The following is a 24694-nucleotide window of genomic DNA, read 5'->3' on the forward strand; positions in this document are numbered from 1 at the left end:
TTGCATTAGGAGGCAATAGCAAGTCTACATATTTTGCTAATTTTATTCTATTCATTTCTTTCAGTGACTAAGAACAAAATTAAAGTTATCATAGCAGTGATCCTTGTGTTGCTCCTTACCTCGGGGAAATTATTCCATATTTTGCAGATAAGGATAGAAACTGTAGAGTTTATGTAGATGCAATTTATGAATTTGTATGTCATTTTCTAGTTCTACTTTACTTATACATTTTAAAGTTCATGAATAGGTTTTGAATTTTACCATGTTTTTATCTTCATCTATTGGGATCTTCGTATAACATTCATCATTTGCCTTTAATCACACTGATTAGAATTTTAGATTTTAAGTGTAAAATTTGAAAACTTGTGTTTTATTGTTATATATTGTTACAGTTAGATATTCACAAGTATATCCAATATCCATAATCCCTTTCTTATTAGGTTCTTGATAAGTTTTGATTTTGTTAGGTTTTTCCATGTTCCTCTTCTGTGAAAAAAAGTGTGTGTGTGTGTGTGTGTGTGTGTGTGTGTGTTTGGTAGTACATTATTCTCATAGCTAGTTTAAATGATTTATTAGAGAAACTATCAGGGGCTTGAGATAGATTGGTTGAATGCCTGATTGATTGTACTGGGCATTGAGCCCAGGCTCGTCACATTGAGCTGAATTTCTAGCCCTTTTAAAATTTAAAATTTTTATTTATTTAACATTTTTATTTCCGGACAGTTTCATTAAGTTGTGCAGATGGGGTTCAGAGTTGACAGTCTCATACCTCAGCCACCAGAGGCTGGAACTATAGCCATGTGCTACCATACCTGACTTGAGTTTGAAAACGTAATATTTTGCACTGTTTCTATTGTTCAGCATTATGTCAGGTGGAAGGGAGGAGATGTCTTGGGGGGAAGCACGCAGAGCACAATGAGGAGTTGTGTTGTCCAAAACTGTGCTATGAAAGGATGTGTTCCAGGCATCTCTCGAGTGTTCTATTTTATGTATATACACTGTGAATCGATACTACTACTTTTAGCAAGTACTGAAGAGGTAATTTTATTGGATATCCTAGTTTTAATTGAAGAAGGTTTGGCCACATAGAAGGATCTGCATAAACCACACCTTCTCAGTTTTCCTACAGTGACTTGAAGGCTGAGTGAGGCACAGAACATGGGTGAACTTTGCACTTACCCTGCTCCTGAGTGAAGTTTCCCTGTTGTGTGACACAGTTCCATCTAGTACAGGTTATCTTCCAACCACCCAGGCTCTAAATGTGTGAACACCCATGTTTCATCCAACCGTCCTTAAATAAAATAGACCTTACATACTCAAACACATACACATGTGACAGAGAAAGGAACGGGTGGCTTGCTTTCAACAACAAAGGTGATTGAAAAAGACACAAAAATTATTCACACCCCAAATTAATCGTGTTGAATTAGTCCCATCATGTTACATTACAGTTAATAGAACAATACTGGAATATTAAATGGAGATCTTTCATGATTGTGAAGTATTGCACATGACTGGTCCATCCAAACAAGAGATGCTGAAATTACAATGTGCAAACTGAAGGATAAACAGTCTAGAGTCAAAATCACACTGTCAGGAAAGGAAAAGGACTTTTAAAAAGAATTGTGGGAGAAGCATAGGAGGAGGAGTTCCACTGGCTGAGAGGCTCCCAAGGCTGCCCTCTGTAGACTCCATAACAGCAGTGTCCATCACAGCAAGATGGGCAGCTGCAGCTCCAATCAAATCTGCCACAGCCACAGCCCAGCCCACCACAGTCGCTGCTGTAGCAGCTCGTGGTCAGTGGAGTGGAAGGTGCCTTGAAGAGCAGGGAAGTTATTTGTAGTTTAACGTCATTGTTTGCACACATGGGGCCTTCTTTTCACAGGCAGAAGTGTGAGAAGTGAATGACAGGCACTGCTGCCCCCGGAGTTAGCATTAATGTCTAGTGTAAAAAATGTACTGTGCCTATTTACTTTGGAAAAGAATTCATTGCAAGTAAGTTTGCTCTGCTATTTTATGGACTCCCCTGAACTTAAATCACGTGATTAAATAAAGCACATTCTTTTCAATTTTAAAAAGCAAAATGACTATGCATGATTAATTTGAGGTCAGTTACTAGTTTTTCATTCTCACCCCTGCACCAAGCACCTCTAAGACTCCAACCTCTAGACTGTATTTTCCTAGGCAAATTGTAGAACACATCTTTGTGGAATCTCACCAATGAAAGAGACTTGTATGGAATTTTAAAGGCAATAGAAACATAACCAAGACCTTTGTGTCTTGTCTTCACTTGACAAATGTCATCCATCTCACTTTGTTTATATCTAAGAGACCTCCTTCAAATCACGCATTTTTAGAGGCTTTCTTTCCATGCTATTTTTGTCTTTCTTGACCCATCTTTATTATTTGAAATATGTCCTCATCTTTGATGTGACATAGGTATATAGTTCTTTCTAAAAATTTTGTTACCCTGTGTTCTTCCCAAAACTAACTGCAATTTCTCCAAAATCTCTATAAAAACTTTAAACTTACAGTTAAACTATCAGTTTGTGAGCATGTGGGTGGGGCAAGATATCTGGGTTGAAAGAAGTGATCCATTCTAAGGTTTAGGGTGTATTTCTATCTAGAATTTTTTGTTTTTTGGATGCTGCCTTACATTTTCTATAGGGTTGTACCAATTACATGTCCGCTGGAAGTGGCTGTAAATTCCAAGTTGTGAACATTCTCAAAATAAATTGCTTCTCTCAGTCTCTAATTTTAGCTACTGTGATGGGTGTACAGTGCTATTTCACGGTGATTATGATTTGCATTTTCTTGCTCTAATGAGGATGGCCAACTTTTGTTATTGTTTTGTATAAAATGATTATTGACATTTTTATCCACATTTAATTGTGTTTTGTGACTTTCTCAAATGTTGTGAAGGTGTTTTTACTTAATTTTATTTATTTAATTTGTATTTAATTTGAATTTTTATTTAACTCAGGAACAAATCTTGTATGAGATTATATGCATAGTATAATAAACATCTTCTCCCTGTAAGTGGAGTTTTCATTTTCTTACAATTAGACTTCTTCAACTTTAATCAGAGTCTATTTCATATTCTTTATGGGACACTGTTTTTATATCTTTTTAAAGGAATTATCACCTTCAATTATTAAAGGTATTGGTGCTGAAGTTTGTCAAAATTTCTTTCTTTCCCTGCTTAATCTACAATTATTTATTGTTATTATTTTGATGCAAAATGAGAGTCGAGATTTATTTCTTTATGTGTTTTACAAACTAACCTTAAACTATTTATTGTTAGTCTTTTTTTTTTTTTTCTTTTGAGACAGGGTCTCACGATGTGTGGCAGCCCAGACATCACAACATGAACATGCCTGAGTTGGGGATTGAGGATTAAGAAAGGAAAGAACACTCAAGCCTGAGTGGAGACCAAGAGAAGTCTATTTTATTTTACAGAAACAGCTCCTTTTAAAGGCACATCAACAGGAAGCTTTTAAAGGCAAGCAACAACAGGAAACACCAAGCAATTGTTTTTATTTTATGCAAAGACCGGATTTCCTGACTCTTACAGATAACATCAGATCTTAGGCTAAGGAGTTCCTGTTATCCCAGGGTCAAAAAACAAAACAAGCTTAACAAACAGTGTCCTTGAAAAGAAACAAATATTAACAAATGTATCAATGCCTTACTTGTAGAGGAAGAAGTTATTTTCCAAATGTCAAACTCCAGTGGGCCATGAATGGCCCCCACACTATGTAGTTGAGACTGACCTGGAACTCACTATGTAGCCCAGGCTGGTCTCCAACTCACACTGAGATCCTCCTGCCTCAGTCTCCGGAGTGCTGGGATTACAGGAGTGTGCCGCCATGTCCAGCTATTGTTAGTCATTTTAAAAAAATTCCTGCTCTGCAGTCAAAGCATCTTCATCCTATGATTACAAATGGTTCCCCTACATATTTGAGATTGGGTGCTGAACCCTTCTTCCTTCCATTGGTCTATACGCTCTTTCTCCAAACAGAGCCTTCTGTCTCTTCTACAACTGTGATTTATTAACAATAGCATGTCTATGTTTTCTTTAATAGTCTATTTTTTCTTTCTTTGGTTAATAATATGGGAAAGCGAAGAAGGGAAAGAAAAAATATGAGATAAGAAGGAAAAAATGGAAACAAAGTATTTTTGTAAATAGGGAGAAGTTTGAAGGGCAAGGGAGGGAAGAGGAATGGGGAATAAAGAAGAACCAAGATATATCATGGACAGGAACAAATTTCTAATGATGACTGAGATCATAATGTATACCTAAAATGTACTAACAAACTTAATAAAAATAATAATTGGTCATTGTGTTCATCAAGATCTGTGGCAGAAAGTGAAATGGACCTCATGATTGTAATCAGATTTAAATCATATTTATCATCTTTCTGACCTTAAGGAAAAATTGTTCTATATTTTACTATTAACTATGATTCACAAGCTTTCCATTTTATATTTATATTGTCATATATCAAATTGAAGGGGTTATTTCCTAGTTCTACTGCACTGATTTTTAAAAATTTATGAATAAGAATTAAATATTATCATGATTTATATATTAATCTCTTTAAATAGTCATATAGCTTTCTTTTTTGTTGTTGTTATTGTTGTTAAAAATGATGGATTGTAATGAGTTTTCAATTGTGATGCCAAACTGGGATTTTGCAGTCTTGAAGTATAATTGGAAGGGTTTAGATTGACAATATATTGCTTCAGAATTCTACAGTTATGTTTACAAAATATATTCCCTTTCGTGTCAGGTTTTGATTTCATTAATATTTCGGCCATTTTTCTTTTTTCTGTTTGTATGGATTTGTACTGCTTTTTGAAGTAGTTCAAGGAATTCCTTAATGAAGACCTCTGGACTTAGATTTTCCTTTGCGTGAAATTTTTAAAGTCAAATTTATTTTCTGAACAGGTATCATAGTATTCAGGTTGCCTGTTTCTTAACAACGCTACAAAAATAGTATTTCCTGAGGCTAAACTCCATCTTCCTGTTATTCATTGTGTCAGGAGAGCACAAAGGCGATCTGGAATCGGTGAAGAAAAAGGGTTGGGATTTCCAAGGAAAAATAAAAACCGGAATATGGGATAGAAAAGAACCAGTGGAGTAGGAGGATGGCCCTGATCCCTGTATGTACAAATGGTGAAAAGAGCGTCTTGTGGGAAAGTATTGCACAGATAAAACTTTTTGTTAGCCTCAGCCACCCTGAGGCAATAGTAGGCATGGGAAACATTTTCATCTATTTTTTCTTGAAATTTAGAGATGCTATCAGAAGAACAGAAATAGAAAAAAAAAAAATCACATAAGAATACAGTGTCACCCGGAAACAGGCAATGCTGTGTACATATGGAGATATTGCTATTTTCATAGGTGGTGAATCATTTAAAACCATAATACACGAGGATAAAACTGTTTCAGGTCAGATGGAGATAATATGAGAGTTGCAGAGTCCCATGAAATCATTTTATATGAATAGTGTAAACACAACTGGTGAACAGACATTAATTAATCTCTGTCCTTTCTTTTTAAATATTTGCACAGTTATCTAGAAGTAATTCAAAGAAAAAAGTTTAAGACCAGCAAAAAAGACTTCTTCAATTTCAGTACATCTACATTTAATATCTTATTCTGTCATTATCTTTATATTGCTCTCTCTTTTTTAGTCTTCTTCTGCCACCTTCCCCATATGACTTGAAATCTACATACTGCAAAGCTGTCAATGGCACAGTCTTGGGTGCAAGCACTGTAGTGTTTTTTGTTTTTGTTTTTGTTTTTTTGACACACCAATTGTAGCCTCAGGGAGCTTCCATTCTTCCTCATTCTATGGAATCACCCGTTGTCTTGGAGATTTCTGGACACTGTGCAGATGTTTCTCAACAGCAGTGGAAGGCATGAAAAACCTCATCATCCTCTTCTACTTCAGATGAAAGGGAGGCTACTTTATGGAACTGCATCTGTGCTCCTGGGAAGTCTAAATCAGCAGTTGGAAAAGGGTGTGCTTGAAATTTTCTCTTAGGTCAATAGTAACATTTTACCTTTTTTTGGCATGGAGTCAGGTGGAGGGGGGAAGATGAATTAATGTGAAAAAAAATGCAGAGCCCAATAGAATTCAAACTGAGTGAAATTCTAGAGGCGTAGGTACAGAGCATCCTAAAAGTACCACATTCTGTGTATGTGCATGGGTGAATCACCATTATTATTGTTAGTATATTCTAAAACTCACTTTATTCAGTAATCTAGTTTTAACTAAAGTTTTGCCCCCAAAGAACCAGCTGTATAAATCACACATTTTCAGATTTAATCCAACACCAAAGAAGAGAAATTATGGCATCAAAAATTTCCCTCCTCCACCATGCTAGGATTACTATTCAATCTACAACTTTCATTTTTGCACCACGGCTTTAGCTTCAGTAAAAGTTTGCATAATTAAATAAACTAAATCACACATTTTCATATATTGTAGATTGCTGGAAAATTTATTTTAAAAAAATGCATGTCTGAGTTTACATTATTGCACTGATGCTATTGGAACTTTCCCTTTTAACCTAGGACATGTCACCATTGTACAGCATTTTAATATCTGACCACTGAGTCTAAATGTCATGATTTTTTTTTCTTGCAAGGATTACAATTTATTCCACAGGCCTTTAAGTAACAATCCACACAGAAACATATACCTATGAGTGAGAGAAATAATCAATGCAAATGAAATCAATTTGCAAAGAATGGCAGTTTATAGAAAAAGAAACCAATATTTCACATCTAATTGTTAAGCTACAATGAATGGTGAAGTAATCCATTAAGAGGGTAAACAATTTTTTGAATGGTGAAGCATCACCTAGACCCTGGTCAATCAAATGAAGCATGCAGAATTGGATGTATTGAATCTGAAGATGAAATAGTTGAGGGTAGAATTTCACCCTTTGGAAAGTAAAATAAGTTACTGATGATTAGAAGAATTGTAGAAAGTATAGAATGAAGAGTTCTATGGGCTGAGTGGCCCCAGAGAGGTTTCTCAGTAGAATGCATAAGACCAATATCTCCCATACCAAGATGGATGGCAGCAAACATCTCCATAGCCACTATAGCCACCGCCACAGCTATAGCCATAGCCACAGCCTAGACAACCATAGCCACAGCTCAGGCCATTGTGCTAGTTGCTGTAGTAGCACATGTTGTCAGGATTGGGAACCGAGTGGAGGAGTAGAGACTTACTCTTCTTAGTTTAAATGTCATCATCCGCACACATGAGCCCCTTTATATGCAGCCAGAGGAGGATGGAGCAAGCCACAGACATTATTGACCTCATAACATTAGCAGAAGTTATGCTGGAAAAACTTACTGAATATTTTTTTTATCCAGGAAAATGGGAATTCTTCACAAGCAAGATTGCTTTATTGCATATCAAGGTTTCAAAAGTTGAATCATGGAATGTTGTTAGACATTTTCCATTCATTTTGAAAAGCAATTACTGTATGTGTGATCAATTTAAAGGTCAATTACTTATTAGGTTATCATTCTCTACCTACTCCCAGGTATCACTAGTTCTTGAAGCCCTAGGTCTCCATTTCCTCAAGTAACTTACAAATAAGATTTTCCATGAAATTCCACCAATGAAAGAGATTTGAGTGAGATTTTGAGGACTTTAGAGAACCACTTGTGGTCATATTGAATCTGCTTTACTAAACCAAGTGAGGACCCAGGAGGCAAGCTCATTCTGGTTTTATGTGAAAATGATCTTCAAATTCTGTGGTTTTGGCACTTTCAATTTTCCACTTTTCCCATTTTATTTGGTTGAAATAGAATATTCAACCTACCAGGTATGATGTAAGCATTACAGTCCTTTCTCCACATTTTACTGGCTTGTTTTCTGAAAATAACTTTTAAGTGCTCAATAAGCAATGTAAAAGTTGAGAATTTATATTTATGAATTAATTATAGGGAAGGGAAAAGAAAACTGGGCTGAAAAAGTGCAAATCACTTTAGTGTAGTTTCTAGCATTTAGCATATATTCATATTTATCTCTTTTTGGTACTGCTATATGGTGCTCACAGTGGTTGCACTAAATTACATTCCCAACAGTAATGTTTGCAAGATACAGGTTGTGAGCATTCTGAAAATTATTAGTTGTTTTCCGTGTTTAATTTTAACCATGTTGATGGATGTGCAGGGCTATTTCATTGTGGATATAATTTGCATTTTCTTGGTTTCATGAGGTTAATGACAACCAAATTTTTGTCTATTTGTAATCTTTTTTCCTCTCTGCATAATGATGTGTAGATGAATTTATTTATTTCTGCTACAAATATTTTAATGTATATTTTCCAGTTATTTTCACTCTATGTGGTTCTGTCTCCCAGGAAAAAGAAGTCTTTTATTTTGAGGAAATCCAATTATCAATGTGTTCTTTCCTCATATTGTATTTATCTTTTTAAACCTAATCTAAAGTATATGTGTTCTTGAATTTTATTTAGGTGCAACATATGAATTGAGCTTCACTATTTTATGTGGTTTTCAAATTAATTTAATAATAATTAAATCATTAATTTCATCTTCTCTACTTCATTGATATTTTGGTAGCATAAATATTGTTACTATATATGTTTAAAACATCACTCTTCTTTTCACTGATCTATGTGCTTAATTTTGAGCCAGGACCACCTGTCTTATTCACATAAATTATTATGCAAATGTTTGATAAGTTTAAGTCCATGTTCCCTTTACCAATACTGTATTTGTGCTAGTTTCTCTCTCTCTCTCTCTCTCTCTCTCTCTCTCTCTCTCTTTCCTGTCATATTTCCATTGATTTACTTATTTTTTTCAATGATTAAACTTGTGATACAAAGTTGGATGAAAGTTGCATTAGTGGTTATCCTTTTCCTATTCCTGATGTCAGAACATTCTTGAGCATTTTTAAAATTCCCAAATGATCCCAAAAGAAAAAATCAAAAACAACAATGAAAGATTGGGATTGTATCAAACTAATAATATTATGCATTGCAAAAACATCTACATAATGAAGAATTAACCAACAGAATGTGAAAAAATATGCAAAGTATTCATCTGACAAAGTATTAATATCTAGAATATACAAGAAACTCAAGAAAATTTATAACAAAACACTAAGCAATCCAATTAAAAATGAGCAATGACTCAAATAGAAAAAAATTTAAAAGAGAAATTTAAGTAGCCTACAAGTACTGTACTGGAAGAAGCCCAAGATCGTTACTCATCAGGAAATTGCAAATCAAACCACGGATAGCTATTATCTTACCCAGCTATGATATCTACTATTTAAAACACCAGCAGAGAATCAAACCAGCAAACAAGCAAACAGATGCAGATGGTTGTAGAGAAAAGGGAGTTCATACACATTGTTGATGGAAATGTGAATTAGTGCCACCACTATGGAGAGTAGGCTATTCAAAAAACTGAAAGATCTCCCATAAAATGCAGCTATCCTATTAATAGGTACCTATCCAAATGAGATGGTGTCAGCACACAAAACAGACACCTGCACTCCTATGTTCAGTGTAGCTCTCTTCCCAATATCTAACATAGGAATCAAGTAAATAACAAATAAATAGATAAAAACATGGTGCTTTACATACACAGTAAAATATTTTGCCATAAAAAGAGTGGGTGGAACTGGAGGACATAGGTGAAGTCAAGCCTAATCAAGAAAGATAAACACTGCATTTTTTCTCTCATATGCACAAACTGAAAAGTCTACTTCAGTGCAAAAGAGTGATTACTGGATTCTGAGAAGGACGAAGGGAAGGGAGACTAAAGCTGGGTTAGGCAGTATTGTACTGAAACACAATTAACAGAAAGAGTAAGTTCTGATGTTCCACAGCACAGTGGCAACACTGTATCTCAGACTAAATTGGTACATATTTCAAGATCCAGAAGAGAGTAACAGGTCTCCAAACCTAAATAAATGATAAGAAGGAAATGCTGATCTCCCTGACTTAATTGGTGCATGCTATATGTATCCAGTAAATTATCACATTTACCATATTAAAATGTATAATTTTGATGTATTAAACATTGACAAATGAGTATTGACTTTCTCATGTTTTATCTTAATCCATTGAGATGTGCGTGTTACATTCTATTTTCATTAATTCTTTGAATTACACTGTCTGAATTTTGAAATATTAACCTATGCCAAAATTTGTGACTTGAAATACAAGCTCTAAGTCTTGCTTTGATATATTTCTTTCAGATTTTTATATCTTTTTTCTTTTTGGTATAGGGGATCAAACTCAGGACTTCACACTTGTGAGGCAGGCGGCAGCACCACTGAGCTAAATCTCCATGACTATGTTAATGAAATATATCCTCTGTTTTTTAATGTCTTTGTTAAATTTTGAATTACTAGTAGACCTTTTCCTTTTCTTATTCTGTAGAAGAGTATTGGTGCAGTTGGTAGTATTTTTTTAATGAATTGTTTTTTAAGTGCTCTTTAGTGAAGATAACTGGGACAGGAATTTTCTTTCCATTAAACTTTTAAGGACACAATTATTTTTCTTTAATTTGTATCTGCAATTTGGACAGGAATTCTTTTTTTTCTGTGTTATTTGAATGCTATTCCCTCAGATAAGCTTCTGTTTTCTCATTACTTTTTCTATGATATGGTGGTATGAAGTTGATGCAAAAAATATTGCATTTTCCAAGGAACAGCAGGAACCACTCAAGGACAGGTGTAAGATGGAATCCCTAAGCCACATTTCAAGAGATGGATGGTATCATCAAGGGCTACTTTCTGGAAAATATTTGTATAAGTTGTATAGTTAGAGCTTTCGTCCTCTTCACTTAGATTCCCCAGTGGGGAACATTTCATTAATACACATTTTACTTTTTAAAATTCTGTCTACATCTTTGTCTGTCTCTGTTTCTTTTCTGGTACGGGGGATCGAACTCAGGCCCTTGTGATTGCGAGGCAGGTGGCAGAACCACTGAGCCAAATCCCTAGCCCTCTAGTTCCTTTCTGCCAGCTCCAGTGAGTTACCTATTCCTCCCAGTATACCAACTCTTCAAATGCCATAGTCCCCTAGCCAAGTAGGAGAGGGGTCTCACTTGGGCATCCCATTTCTAGGAATGTGGCTCCTCTAAGTTCAGTCGTCTCATTTGTAGAGCCACCTCCTGTTTTATGGTCTTTGGGGATCACTGGAGCAAATCTGAACAGCAGCCACTGTTCATTTTCCTTTCCTTCAGATGAGAACAGAGGTGCTTTGGGAAGATGCAGATAATTCTGTTCATAAATATAAAGCAACAGTTTGAGATGCATCTGCTTAAGTTCTCTTTAAGATGAAGTGTAACGTTTTACCAGTTACCTACCCATCAGCGTGGAGTCGGGTGGGGAGAAGTGGATACGCTGGTAGGAAACAGGAACAGTGAGAAGTGGATTGGAATGATGTCTGCCTAGAACACGGTGTAATCTCCCAGGCGATCTGCTTTCTTTATGTACCATGGAGAATTGTTATCAGCGTTGTTAGCACGTTCTAAAAGGAGCTGTGATCATTAATCTACTTTTAATTAAGGAAGTTTTTTTTCCATGTCGTGATCTATATAAATCATATGCCTGCACTTTATTGGGTGATAAATGTGGTGTGGAATGTGTTTGAGCCTTGTAATTTACACTGTTGCGGTATGGAGAGTCCCTCTAGCCTGACGAACCACACCACTTGATGCTTTCGTCTGAACAGCCTGGTGCTCTAGATGTGTGAATACATTCCTGTAAACATCCTTGTTAATTCTGTGTACCCTTAGATGAAATAGGCACACCTCAAGATTCACATGTAAACAATAGAGAAAAATGAATATAGATACAAAGTAAGTGTTTTGCAGTGATGGAGTTTATTTAAAAACAGACATTCACATTTTTCCATTGAAAATGCCAAGCTACAGTGGGTGAAGTAGTACAGTGTCAACTACAAATATTTTTTATGAATGCTGGGTTATTGCATGTGACTGAAACATTCTGAATCTAAAGTTAGTCAATCAGAAGATGAAACAGTATAGAATGTCAGTGCTGGGGAAGAAACAAGTTACACATAGGAAGAATCATGAAAGATAATCTGAAAGGGTAAGAGGAAGACTTCTAATTGAGTGCTTCCAGGAGTTTCTCAGTAGAATCCACATGACTAGTATCTGCTACAACAAGATGGGCACTGGTGGCTGTATCCATATTTGCCACAGCCACAGCCATGGCCCAGGCCACCACAGCAGTTGCCATAGTAGTAACACATGGTGTCAGTGTGGAAAGTTCGAGAGGAGCAAGTTATCCAATTTCTCTGTAGTGAATGTCACCACTTGTATGTGGCCTTTCATATACCTTTCATGATTGGAGGGGCAAACCACAAGCACATGTAGCCTCTTGTTTCATATTAGTATACATTTTAAAGTTTTAGAATCTATATTTTATGAGGCATAAAGTAGCTTTCATAACTAAGAGTTCTTTGCTATAATGTCGAGATTCCCATAATAAAGATAGATAGTTTCCACAAGCAACTAATGAGATATTTTGAAAGCCCAAAAATGAAAAACATGTTTTTGTCAGTTTAACATCTATAACTAATTTGCATTGGAAGCACATTTATCATTATTTTCGTGTTGTTATACTTTTCATCTTACAGGAAATGTGTGTTTAGGACTCATGAATGTCTCTGAATGGGTATGTGGCTTTGTAAATGGAGACAATGAAATTATAAAACTGTCATTTATCTATTTTTACAGTCTAATCTTAACCATGTTTTTTAGGTAAGAGGTACAGTGCTTAGCATTCTTGCCTCAGTCTAAGTGAGGCTAACACTGAAGTCTGCAGCTTATCATGTACTTATTTATTATTTTTTCCTTTAAACATGTACATTTAATACTTTGGGTAGATACACAATTTTGTAAATTGGTGTGTCTCGCTGCTGTCAAAAGTCTCTGTATAGACTGGAATACTGATGATGAACAGAGGTATGGAAGCTTCCTAATTCCCCCTCTCTGAATCCAGCAATTATTTTTCCATTGGTTTTCTTCAGAAGTAGCTTAATGTGGCAGGGATCACATGCAGACTATTGGCCCAGTGTTCAACCTGACTGCTGTCATCGATGTGGTACAGTGTAGGTAATTACAGAGATAACATCCCATTTATGCAAGGTCTGGGCCTTTACTCAGTATGATTATCCTCCACAGTCTTTTCTACACTGAATATCTAAATTCATCAATCTATACTTTACATGCCTACACATCATCGATCCAGGTATTAGGAAAAAGATTGTGCTGTGACAAACAAAAAGAAGAACATGATTTGTTTGGCTGACATCTAACATACTGGATTTTCTGTTGGTCCCTGTGCACCTTTCTGTTGGTCACTGTGTCTCTTTGTTCTATTTTCTTTTATGAATCTTTTTCTAAATTAGTTGGTATAGAAGCTTCTGGCAATAAGGATTTGAGCGAGACAGAGACCTGGAAAAGATTCATAAACATATTCTTTCATCTGCACTAGCAAGAAGACTCATAACTTTAGGAATATATTGGGCTTATTAAGTGTATTTCTCTGAGAAACACTGACCAGCATATTGCAAGCAGCTATGAGTTTCCATGTCAATTTGTGGCAGTTCCCTAAGAGACACTCATTCACTTAGAATACTGTGGCCAGGTATTTGTAGTGACCCAGCTTAATGTTTATGGACTTCTTTGGTCTTTCTCATGATTGTAAATTCATTATTTCTGTATTATATCCCTTTCTACTTAACATACGCAGAATGGTTTCTGTTTCCCTAACCGAGCATTGAAGAATCATGAAACAAGGCATCATCCATAGGTGGCGCTATCACTTGGATGCCAAGGTCCGCCTAGCAAAGCCTGAGTCCCACTGACATAGATGGTAGCTGATAATTAGGCGGTGACCCAGTGCGAGATCTTCATGTCGTTGGGGTCTGCTCTTAAAGGACACTGTGGAAACCCAGTGCCTTGCTTTTCGTCCGCTGTTCACTGCCTGGCCATAAAGTGAACAGTTTTATCTTCTGCTTTTTTCTTCACCTACCGTGATAAGCGGCATTGCCGGATACCTAAAAGCAGCACAGCCATCCATCATGAACTAAATCCTTGACGATTGTGAGCCAAACAAACCCTTCCTTTTTAACAGCTGACTCTTTTTTGTGAGCTTTGTTTTATTAGCAGATGTTAGTAATAGGTGAAGGTTCCATTCCCCTTAGGGAGCAGCTACTTGTGCAGAATACATCTTGATTCTTTTTCATTTCCTTTCCCCTCTCCATCCACATGCCTCCATCTCTAGATCCCTTTTCTTTGTTTTCATTATTATTTTTAGTTCATGTTTGCATCTCATTATATTAACCTTTACTGTGGGTATTTGAAACATTTACACGTCACATCTTAAATATTCTCACTTCTCTTTCCCCTCCCCTTCTCTCTTTGCCCTTTGACTCTGGGACCCCTTTCCACTTGCAAAGGGTCTGTCTCCATTTCTTCCTGTAAGTCCTTTATTTTGCTCTTTATTAGATATTTGCCTTACTCAAATGAGAGATGCAATACGACATTTAAACTGTGTCTCTGATTTATTTCACTTAAAGTTGATTGTCTCGTGTATTTTGGTACAGTAGCGGAAGGCTAACACAGGTCTATAATATGCAACATACATGTTAGTTAATCAGTATATGATTTTACTGTGTCCAAAAGCCTATTTCATTTTCTTATTTTGTTGTGGCAGTTGTCTAGTACCTCTAGGTAAGCCCTACCATTGAATTATGTTCCATAAAAAGTCTATTTCTTCTTATTTTATTTTTTAAATTTTTGCTATTTTCAATTTCATTGTGTTTGTTCTTTTTATTATAATATATGTTTGTCCTACATAATAATTAAATTCATCATGGGGAATTGGGGCAGATACATATCTCATCCTGATATTTTTAACACCCCTTCCCCACTGCCTGCCCATCTCCCCCAGTTGATAAATCCTATCCTCATCTCCTTCAAATTCACCAGCCTGCTTCCTATTATCTTTCATTTTACTCAAATTATGCATATTTGAATTTCTCATTTAAAAGGAACCATGCCATATGAGTCATTTCTTTTAACATTACAGTCTCAAAATCCACCCATTTTCTTATAAAATACTCACATTTATCCTTCTTTGGGGCTCAGTAGTACTCCATTTCTATATATGCCACATTTTCTTTGTCCTCATCTTTAGATGGGCACATGGTCCACATTCAAAATGTAGCTATTTTGAATCATGCTACAATAAATAGAGGTATGCACACATCACTGTAATAGGATGACTTTAACTCCCTTGGGTCTATATCTGGTTCAAATGAGATTTTTAGTTTTAGATTTTTGAGGAATCCCCATACTTGGGTCCACAGTGAAAATCTAGTTATACCAATTCACATTCCCATCACCAATGTGGAAGGATTCCTTTTTCCCACAACCTTGCCAGCATTTGTTGCCTTTGAGTCCTTTATGGTAGCCATTCTTACTGGACTAAGACAAACTCTCAGGGTTGTCTTGATTTGCATTTCTGTAATGCCTACAGTGGTCAACATTTTTGTATACCTTCTATTGGTTATTTTTACTTTTTTTGAGAACTATTCATTTCAATTGCCCATTTTTATGGGGTGTGTTATTTGGGAGAGTCTAATTTTTATTAGTAGTGCATATGGTTGGAGTACATAATAATTATGTTAATCTCAATAATTTGCTACATGTGCATATTGCTCTTTGTTTGTCCCCCTTTCCACCAGCTTATCTTCCCCTCTTATTTATATAGTCTAAGTGTTATACCTCTAAGTTATAGCTGTATTTTTTTTTTCTGGTTCTGTAAGTTGTCTCTTCACTCTGTTGATTGTTTCCTTTGCTGTGCAGAAATTTTTAAATTTAATATAAGGTCATTCATTGAATCATAATCTTATTTCTTGTGCACTTAAGCTTCTGTTCATTGCCTATGCCTAGGATTTCAAACTTTTCCTCTTTCATCTTTTAGCAGATTGAATATTTCTATTTTTATACCTAGCTCTTTTGCCCATTTTGATTTGACCAAAGTGTGAGAGTTACGGATTTAGAGTGATTCTTCTCCACATGGATAACCAGTTTTCCCAGTACTATTTGTTAAAGAGGTTATCTTTCTACCAATGTAAGTTTTTAATGACTTGGCCAAAAATCAGGTGACTTGAAGGTGTGTGGGATTTATTTTTGCATCCTCAATTCTATTCCATTGGTCAACATGTCTATTTTGTTTTTATGACTATGGCTTTGTAATATAACTTGAAATATGGGATTGTAATCTCTTCAGCTTTGCTCTTTTCCTTAGAATTCTTTTGGCTATTCTGAGTCTCTTTTGGTTTCATATAAGTTTTAAGATTTTTTTGTAGGTCTGTGAAGAATGCTGCTGTTATTTCGATTAGATTTACATTAAATCTGTGTGTCATTTTTGGTAATACAGTCATTTTGACAAGATTGATTTCACTTTTTCATGACAAGGTGTGTCTTTTCATTTTGTAATGTCCTCTTTAATCCATTCTTTCAGAGTACTGCAATTTTCCTTATAGAGTTTTTTTCACTTCCTAGACAAGATCAATTCCTAGTTATTTACTTTTTTCAAAAGTATCATGAATGGGATCATTTTACTGATTTCTTTCTTGATGGGTTCATTGCTTGTGTACAGGAATGCTGTTGATCTTTGTATGCTGATTTTGAATGCTGCCAGTTTGCAGAATTTATTAGTTACAAGTGCCTTGAAATAGAAATTTTTGGATCCAGTGTGTAGAGGATTGTGGTATCCACAAATATGAATAGTTTGACTTCTTCCTTTTCTAATTGTATCCTTTTTAATTATTTCCATTGGCTCTTGATTCCATGGAAATTTCAAGTACTATATTAAATAGGAGTGATGAGGGTGGACATCCTTGTATTGTCCCTCAGAGAGAATGATTTCATTTTTATATCCAATTAACATGATGCTGACAATGTTTTTGTCATAAGAGTTTTTATCAGTTAAAGTCTTTCAACACTTGTTTTTGTCTTATTGTTGATCAAAATGCATGTTGGATTTTGTCAAAGGCTTTTAATGTATCTTGACATATCATGTGATTTTTCTCTTTTGTTTATGTTGTGCATTATTTACTGTTATACATATGGCAAACTATCTTTGCTTCTCTGTGATATAGCCCATTCATATCTTGACCTTTTGGCTAAAATCAAGTGTAGTATCTGTGATGTAGTCCACTTGATCATAATATATGATCTTCTTTTTCTTATATTCTGCTTGTGAATGTCTTATTGAAGATTTTTGCATCTATGCCCTTAAGGAAATTCACCTAGATTTTCCTTCTTTTGAAGTTTTTGTCTGGTTTTATTTTTAGGGTCATAGTAGCTTCAAGGAATGAGTTTCACAATTTTCCTTTCTTTTCAACTTCATGTAAGAGTTTGAGGAATGCTGACATTAGTTATTCCTTGAATCTCTGGTAAGATTGAAGGCTGAATGCACTGGTCCCTTTTCACTTCCTAGTCAGAAGGATTCTTTTACTACTTCTATTTTACTCCTGTTACAGGTTTATTCAGAGATTCTGTTTCTACTTGTTTCACTTTTGTAATTCATATATATCTAGTTATCTAGTAGTTTCTCCATTTCTTCTAGGTTATCCAATTTATTGGAATACACTTTTTCAGTATGCTTTGTTATAACTATTTTGGCAGTATCCATTATTACAGTATCTTTTTTATTTCTAGTTGCACTGATCTGAGTATTTTTTTTTCTCCTTTTGTGAAATTTGGCTAAGGCTTTGTCAGTCTTGTTTATCCTTTCAAAGAGCCAAATTTTTTATTTATTAATCCTTCCTATTCTTCTCTCTCTCTCTCTCTCGCTTTTTTTGTTGTTCTTTGAGATGAGGTCTCACTAGTACAGGCTGGCCTTGAACTCACTGTGTAGGCTAAGCCTTAAACCACAGCTATTTTCCTGCTTCAGCCTCCCAAGAGTGATGAATACAGACATGCATCACCATGCCTGGCTCTTGTATTGTTTTTCTGCTCTCAATCTCATTAATTTCTATTCCAATATTTATAATTTCCCTCCTACTACAAATTTAGGATTTGGATTACTCTTGCTTTTCTAGAAACTTGACCTGCAACATTTGGTTATATTTTTGGGTTCACTGTAGTTTTTCATTGTAGGCATTCACAGTTATGAACTTTCCTCTTAGAACTGCTACAGTTGTGATTCTTCAATTTGGGTATGTTGGGATGCTATTATCATTGGATCTTGAAACTTTTTAATTTCTTCCCTGATTTCCTCTGGGATCATTTTTATTTTTCAAGGGTGTACTGTTAAATTTGCATGTGTTTGAGCAGCTTCTTTCTTTTTTTTTTCTTGTTTTTCAGCTTCTTTCCATTATGATCTGATGATATACAAAATTTATTTCAATTCCTTTGTAATTATTTAAACTTGCTTTATAGGTTGTGCTCTATTTTGGGAAAGTTCCATGTGCTTCTGAGCAAATGTGCATTCTGTGACTTTTGGATGAAACAACCTGTAGATATATGTTAACTCCATTTGTTAGATGGTTTGGTTCAACTGTTACTTCTGTGTTGATTCTTTGTTTCCTTAACCTATTTATGAGGGTCGGGTATTGAAGTACCTGACTGTGATTGTGTTTGTATCTATCTGCTCTTTTATGTTTAATTGTTTTTGTTTTATCAAATCAGATGAGCCAACATTTGGTTTACGTCATTATGTAATAGTGATGTAAACATGTAATTATATGAACAGTGCGTAATTATCATGTTGCTTTTGACAAGTTGGTAGAACATTGTGTTGGATTCTTTGGTGGAAAGTTTTATTTCTCCATCAGTTTTGAAAGATGTCTCCATTTCTGCATGGCAGGGGGAAGATGAGTTTTGTAGGGGCTGGAAAAGGAAAGAACAAATTAAAATTGAAGATTGAGAGAAAATATAAGAAGGTCCAAACCAATTTATATGCTGTACAAGTCAGGTGTTTGAACCCTCCATATACACTGTTGGTGAGGGTTAATCTTACTTGACTCTGACAAAGAGTATCAACTAAAGGGCTAATTGAGGAGAAAAGGAAAATAATACTACATACATACAATTCCACAAAATAAAGTATCTTCTCAGTCCTATTTATGTTGTAATGAGAATTAAGCTAATATGTTCTTTTACCCCTGAATTAAATGTAAATGACTTGCAGCACCTGTGGGGGTTAAGCTCAGTTCCTTCGTGATTGTGACTAAGGCTGACAGAGGGCTGATATCCACCATGCTGAGTGGGGGGGCACCAGCACTACGCCTGTCCTCCACAGTCATAGCCAAACCCACAGCCCAGATCACGGTAGCAGCATTTATGGTCGCACAGGGTATCAGCAGTGTAAAGTCCAATTTAGTGGGTGATCTCTTCCCTTAAATTCTATTATCCTTATTTGTCAAGGGGCTCCTAAGTTCCTTATAGTAGGGTTATAGGAAGTGCTAATATCATTTATTTAGAAATTGTTGAGTCTCTGGATGTATTGTTTTAAAAGATTAGTTTGTATTATGTCAAGATAGGCAAAAATTAAATATGTGCATGTTTTCTAATAAAAAGTTCACTTTGAGTTAGATGCACCATTGACCATTTAGATAATATATAATGAGTGTGGGCATATGAAAGGGCAATATTCCACATTAAAAATGTGATAGATTGCCCTATCCATGTTCTTAGGCATTGTCTTTCTTCAAGTTTATGATTCCTGAAGACTAATTACAAGTTGCCAAAGTCCTGTTTCACTTTTGAAAGTAAACTTTTACTGAATACAGAATACACATGGGAATTAAATACAACTCAGTATGTGAGAGAACAGATTAATTTTCATAAAATGACTGTGCCAATTTAATAAGTTTTCAGATCAAGTAATAGAATAAGAGCAGGACCCAGAACCTCTCACACTTCCCTTTATCTGCATTGCCCCCCATTACTTGTCCAACTGTTATTCACAATGTGTTTATTTCACCATTTTGCACTGTATATAAATGGATTCACACGATGTGTTCTATCTTCATCAAATTTCAGTCACTCAGTGCTGCGATTTTGAAAGTCACAGTTTCTTTTGGAGTAAATTGTTCTTTATTATTGCTGAATATTGTGTTCTTATGTGATGCAGCATGACTTACCCACTTTTAGATGGAGCATTGTGTTGTTTCCAGCAGTAAAATAGTGGATATTACTTCCATGAAAAACCCTGCATATGTCTCTTGATACATTCTTGTGTATGTCAGTCAGGTATTGCTGAAATAATATTGCATAACAACAGACCATGCTGTTCTGTACCAATATACATCTGCTTTACCCTTGTCTGTGTGTACTTCATCCATGGTTTGGCCAATTAGGCTAAGCTTGGCACAAAGTAGTGAGTTGGATTTTCTACCTCTCCTCCAACTTTGGTCAGAATCTGGTTAATCCATCTCATCTCTCATTGATGGCAAAAGAAGTGCAAGTGATTTTGTCCAATTGTGGAGGCAGATTTTGAGTCTCTACCCACACGCTCATTCATTTCTTTGCCAGATGATATACATTTGTCTATGCCCACTCTGTCCACTATGAGATCTTTCCTACAAACTTTAGAGCCAAGCCAACAACAGTGGAGAAAGAAGACATCATCCTTTTGTGGAGGCTGGGAGCAAGAAATGGATATGGAAGAGCAATTCATTTGGCCACAGAAACAGTTTGGTTGGAAATTGCAGCTTACAGTGCACAAAAATGCTCAGTTTCTCTAGATCCTTTACCAAGCCGTTTTCCAAAGTGATTATACCCTCTGACAACTCCCCAAGCTACTGCTCCACAGTTTGTGGTTTCCTGTAGTGTTCTACCAGGCAAGTAGTGATCTCAGTTTGATTTTTCTTGATGTATTATGTACTGGAATACCTATATCTACCTATATCTATACCTATATCTATATCTATATCTATATCTATATCTATATCTATATCTATCATTAGCCAATTTAGGTATTATTGCCTTTTGAAATGCTGGTTCAACTCATTATTTCATTTTTAAGCTTCATAGAAATAATTTAAAAAATGTTTTCCTCTGTAGTATCAGTTTTTTTTTTTTTTTTTATCTTCTTTGGTACCAGGGATTGAACTTGAAAACTTATGTTTGCAAGAAAGGTGGTAGCACCACTGAGCTAAATCCCCAGCCCTCTGTTGTATCAGTTTATTCTAAAATTGCTAGTTTGAGTCATCTGATAAGATATATATCAAGGATATTTCAAGCAATATTTCTCATGATAAAAATGACTTCTGGTCAGTAAATTGCATCTGAAGAGAGAAAAGTTGCACAGAATATGCTTTGTTTATTTCTGCTGATGACCCCAAAGGGGAAACACAGACTACTGATGGAGGACATGAGAATCATCAGCCTATGCCTTCCACATGATACAGACCAGCAACAATTAAAACAGAGATGCCGAGTAAGAGTCCATGATAATCAAGTTGTTAATGTTACTGGGAAAAAATACTGCAGTGTGTGAGGTTCAGTATTTCACCCAGAAAGTTGTAAAGTTACTAAGCCTGGAGGTGTCCTAAATACACAGATTTATATGGATATAGAAAGAAAGATCATGCAGTTCACTGTTTAGGAGAAAAACCTGCACAGATTTTTTCTTTTCTTCCTTCTTCCTCTTTAATACAATTAAATATACATGACAAATACACCTATTGTGGGAACATAAAATAGAATAACATTGTTTGCAGGAGAATTTATTGAAAAATATGACTTTGATATTATGTAAACAATAAAGAAAAATAAAATTGCGAAATGGAAAACTGGAGTAGACACAAATAATGAGATGCTCAATGTAATTTTCTTTAATTTATTTGAAACATACTGAAAGAAGAGAATCAAAGTTTTGTTTTATTTTTCAGCAGTAGGGTGAACTTTTCACTTTTGTAAGAGGGGATGGAAGGCACTTAGCACAAATGTCTTAAACTCTGCGAGTAGGAGACCAGTAGTCCAAATGGTTTTAGAAGCTTTTCAGTAGACTCCAACATTGCAAGAGCAAAACTAGTGGCAGTGACCAGAGCTACAACCTGGCTGCCACAGTACAAGCTATGACACTGCACTTTGAAAAGAGTGGTATATGCTTCACTGAGAGGCTAAGCACTAGTTTTCTGAGTTCAAAACTTCACTATATAAAGATGGACTGGTATATATCCCAGTAGAAGGAAGGGCGAACCACAGGAAGGTTTGCCTTCATATTTCTGATGATTAATTTTTGACTGAAATTTCTTAACTTTATTGTTCATTGGGAAGAGAATGCAATTGATTAGTAAGTAATAGTTGCATCTTTCTTAAGAGTCCCATAGTCAAACAAACCGTCTTTAATGCATAATTCTCAGCCCATTTATACATCCCTTCTTCACTGTGATTTTGTATAGAGCCCATGATTCATCTCTTTGGGAAGCTCCTAAGTCACATTTTTTCCTGGTATTTATTTTTACTTAACTAAGAAATGTGTACTATAGAATCATAAATATCCCAATATGTATATTTGTGGAGTAAAAAATATAATGACATTACAAAGGGACAATTATCTTCTATGATTGAAAATTTTCACATGCAAATAGTTCTTCCCTAGGCATACATTTCTTACATGTGTTAATTCATTTATAAGCTCTTTGTGCCATAAATCCACATAAGCAGATATCATCAATCATATTTCGATTTGTGTCATCTTTGTGCATGGGGGAGCTTTTTGATTCAGTATGCAGCTCACCATGTACTAATGCATCCTTTTCCATTATATCTTATCTATCTCTAGGGTAGATTTTAAATGTCTTATGGGCCAAATCTTCACTTATAGCCTTACAAAGTCTTATGTTATAACGAGGCAAAAACTTCTGTCTACATTCAGGATTCTTAGCTGGCCATCATGTGGTGCACACCTGTAATCCCAGCACTCCAGGAGGCTCACAAAGGAGGATCACAAATTCAAGCCTAGACCAGGCAACTTAGTGAGGGCCTATCTCAAAATAAAGAATAAAAAAGTCTGTGGGTGCAGCTCAGGGTGAATGCCCTGGGTTTAATTGGTTCCATGTACTACCAAGCAAGCAAGCAAGCAAACAAACAAAGAAATACATACAGGATTCTAATTATGCTTTCTATAAAGAAACAAGGGATGCTGAGACAAAGAGGAAGAAGACAATTCCTGTCTCAGGGAAGCCTACACTACTGTATTTTCTGAAAGGCCCCCCATGCTGTTCTCTCCTTTGTATTTTCTCTCATTTAGCACAGGAAGTGGATATGTTTCTCAGAGTGTGGCTGCCCAGCCATCACAACACGAACCAGCCTGAGTTGGGGAGTGAGGATTGAGAAAGAAAAGAACACTCAGGCCTTCGTGGAGACCAAGAGAAGTCTGATTTATTTCACAGAAACAGCTCCTTTTATAGGCTCACATCAACAGGAAGCTTTTAAAGGCAAGCAACAACAGAAAACACCAAGCAATTGCTTTTAATCTTATGCAAAGACCGGATTTTCTAACTCTTTACAAAGAGCATCAGATCTGTGGCTGTCTCTTTGAGTTTCTCCCATTGCAGGGTCAAAAAACAAGTTTAACAAGCAGAGTCCTAGAAAAGTAACAAATGTTATATAGATTGTTTCAATGCCTTGAGTGTAGAGGAAGAAGTTTCCTTTCAAATGTCAAACGCCAAGAGGGCCGTGGCCGGGCTCCCACACAGCCTCCATTCGGAAGCATTTCAAGATAAACTACTGAAATGATAGGATCTTGGTCAAAATGGAGCCAGACTGGTTAGAGAGACGAGAAAGCCATATTACCAGATAACAGCAGTGGGATCCTGTATGGCTTTTGGAAGATGTCAGTTTTTACACATCATAATGATTGCTTTCCTGAGGATCACTAATGCCTCCCTCAACTGCCTTACATCCCAAAATGTAAGAGTAATGTGAGCCATACGTGACCATTTCTTCTCCTTTTTCCTCCTGATATTCTGGGGGTTGATTAAGGTATTATTTTTCTTCACTGAGTCTTTTATTGCAAGAAATACACAGAATATTTTGTGTTTTTCTTCCAAGTCCCATTCAGTACTATTCAGTAATGTATTGAATACACAAAGTGTAACTATGGAGATGCAATTTATAAAATTATGTGGAAATCAATGCCTGCATTTAATTTACACTGCAGATCAAATTTCTTTATTAATGATCTTTTTTAAAAGTACTTAATCAAACTGTTGCCAGTGAAAAGAGTTAAGTTAAATATTTAAGTTAAGAATAATAAGTATAACTCTAGAGAAACCGATACTAAGGGATTTTGTCATTAACAGACTTGCACTTAAAGAAACACTAAAGGGAATTCTTTAAACAGAAAGAAAATGAGTTCAATGAGAAACACAAAAATAAAATAAGGAGCAAGGAATGAGTGAATGTATTTATATGAGTAAATATAAGTGGATATTGTCTGTATAAATCCTCCTCCTCCTCCTCCTCATCATCATCATCACCCCCACTGTGGAATATAAAATATGTATGAAAGCAACATGTTTGCAGGAATAATGCAAAGATTGTGGTGTAATTTGGCAAGTGTATTTTAAAGCTCTAATCCTATGTAAGTACATAGTAAAAAATGCTAAATTCTGATGG

This window comes from Fukomys damarensis, unplaced genomic scaffold, assembly GCF_012274545.1.
Source record: "Fukomys damarensis isolate Sample0158 unplaced genomic scaffold, DMR_v1.0_HiC HiC_scaffold_24, whole genome shotgun sequence".
In the NCBI taxonomy this organism is placed as follows: domain Eukaryota; kingdom Metazoa; phylum Chordata; class Mammalia; order Rodentia; family Bathyergidae; genus Fukomys; species Fukomys damarensis.